The sequence below is a fragment of the Austrofundulus limnaeus genome, unplaced genomic scaffold (genome assembly GCF_001266775.1).
Source record: "Austrofundulus limnaeus strain Quisiro unplaced genomic scaffold, Austrofundulus_limnaeus-1.0 Scaffold46, whole genome shotgun sequence".
NCBI classification, from domain to species: Eukaryota; Metazoa; Chordata; class Actinopteri; order Cyprinodontiformes; family Rivulidae; genus Austrofundulus; species Austrofundulus limnaeus.
Window position 1 is genome coordinate 2,317,651 of NW_013952448.1, and position 2,641 is coordinate 2,320,291.

At 39.0% G+C, this 2,641-nt stretch overlaps 1 protein-coding gene across 1 annotated transcript in view; it reads right to left on the reverse strand.

Annotated features, from left to right (window-relative positions):
• nox4 (NADPH oxidase 4) overlaps positions 1–2,641 on the reverse strand; it is a gene marked incomplete in the record, with an annotated part of 29,530 nt that overhangs the window by 19,770 nt on the left and 7,119 nt on the right.

Below are 2,641 nucleotides of genomic sequence, written 5' to 3' on the forward strand. Positions count from 1 at the left end.
GTGTGTGTGTGTGTGTGTGTGTGTGTGTGTGTGTGTGTGTGTGTGTGTGTGTGTGTGTGTGTGTGTGTGAATTTTAATGCGTATAAAAGTGTAGAGTCATGAGGAGAAAAAGAAAAGTTTTGCAGATGATGTCATAGTGAAAACCAGATCTTTCTGGCTGTCAGGAAGTCAGAGTTGCCAAATAATAGAGAAATACTGTAAATCTGCTAAACACTCATGATCCCTTTAATATTAAACATTTACTCTGACTTGATCATTTTTAGTTTAAAGTGCCTTTAAACGTGATTTAGTCTTTCATTAACTTAACATTGTCTTATTTCCAGGCAGAAAAAAATTTGGAAATGATCCTTGGCTGGTATACATTTTTTATTACATTCATAAAAAAAATACTTTAAACAACAGTTAAATGAAGTCATCAAAACATCATACCTTTAGATTAAAACGCTGTAAATTAAGAAAAAAAGAACAGCAAAGCCTAAAAGTTTATTAAGATAAGATGCAACAAAAAGTATGACCTGCTGACTCACAAACACATTATGGAAAAAAATGTGGCTTTTTGATGATTTAGAAGTTTACTTTGGCTTGAAATGCTCGTTCCCTCAGGAAACCCCACCCAGCTTCATGTCAACACTGACATCTGCTTTTTTTTTATTTAACATCGAGTCTAGAAAAAAGGGGAAATTTGACATTTGGAATACATTTTCTCTGATAGTAAATCGAGACGTTTTGCATTTGTGAATACAGAAGATTGTTTTCTGTCTGTTAAAATGCAATTAAAGGAGACATGTCATGCTTTTAAATCCTTCTTTTCCATTATTAAATTCAGTTGGGGTCTATGTAAAGTGGAACTGCAATGCTTTGGTCTGAGTTCCTCCTTATTGTAACTCCACGAGCCCCTCATTCACCCCTTAGATCAACTCGTTTTGAGTCTGTCTCTTCACATCTAAATGAGGAGCTTCACACCCCACCACCCCTCCAGCTTCCATTTCTATTTATTTATTTAAGAGGACAATGCACATTAACCAATACTCTGTGAATATATTGCGCCGGAATTAGCACAACAACTAAATTTCATCCATAGTCCTGAGCAGATAAAAACAGTCCATTAAACAAGTGCACACAATTCAACACTGCCCAACAAACACACAAACTCCTCAAGTTAATAGGGTATATAGTTAAATAATGTTACAAATGAATGCATGACTGATTTTTTTTCAGCCAAACTTTAGGTTTCTTTTTAAAAATGGAATGACTGTCACAGTCTCTGATATTTGCATGTAGTTCATTCCATAAGAGAGTTCCTCTGATAGACGTGACCTTTCGACCAAACTTACAACAACACAGTCCCCTCTACTTTTGGATGTATATTTGTGGATAAAATTGTTTAAAGGTGGAGGAGTGTGTCCATTTAAGGCCCTAAAAACAAAACTTAAATCACTGAATCTTTGATAATTTTCAAAGTCCATTTATCAATGATTGTACAGTAATGAACATGATAAGGTTGTCTATCAAGAACTTTGTCTTTTTGAAGAGATTTGATGCGTTTTAACACAATTGCTGTTGTATGGGACCAAGTTGTAAGAAAATAAGAAATATGAGAAAAGACAATGCATGCATATAAATTTTAGCTGCCTGTGTAGTGAGAAAAGTGGTTCATTCTAGTTTGATAGAGGAGTTTACAACTATATGGTGGTGCAGAAACTTTTTATTTACAAATCAATTAAAAGACGTCAACAAGGGACGACTTGTTGGTCCAGCCTTACAAAGTGGATTTAGCATATGTTCCCTTTATATTGTAGTGAGTTATGAATTTACCAACAAAAGAGAATATTTATTATTAGTAGTAGTAGTAGCAGTAGTAGTGAACCGGTCTGTCGTGGTGAAGCAGGTGATGAGCCAGAGGGCGAAGCTCTTGATTTACCGGTCGGTCTATGTTCCTACCCTCATCTATGGTCACGAGCGTTGGGTAGTGACCGAAAGAACAAGATTGCGGATACAAGTGGCTGAAATGAGTTTCCTCTGCAGGGTGTCTGGGCTCTCCCTTAGAGATAGGGTGAGAAGCTCAGTCATCCGGGAGGGACTCAGAGTAGAGCCGCTGCTCCTCCACGTCGAGAGGAGCCAGTTGAGGTGGCTCAGGCATCTGGTTAGGATGCCTCCTGGACGCACACACACCTAGTGTTCCGGGTACATCCCACTGGGAGGAGGCCCAGAGGAAGACCCAGGACACGCTGGAGGGACTATGTTTCTCAGCTGGCCTGGGAACGCCTTGGGATTCCCCCAGTTGAGCTGGCCCAAGTGGCTGGAGAGAGGGAAGTCTGGGTCTCTCTGCTTAGGCTGCTGCCCCCGCGACCCGATCCCGGATAAGCGGGAGAAAATGGACGGACGGATGGACTGAAGGATTTGCTGCTGCTTTTCAGAACTATTTTTATTTGTATCTCACTATTTATGCTGCTACTTTTGTTTCTCTTGCAGTGAACTAACACTGCTTTAAATATGTTGTTCTCAAGTGTTGATGATTTTATTGTTTAAAAATTTATATCTTCCTAGGGTGCAACTGTAAAACTGGCCACCAGGACTACAGATGAAAACTAGCCTTTGGCTAATTCTGGCATGTTAAAGATGTACTGTTATTAATATGCAC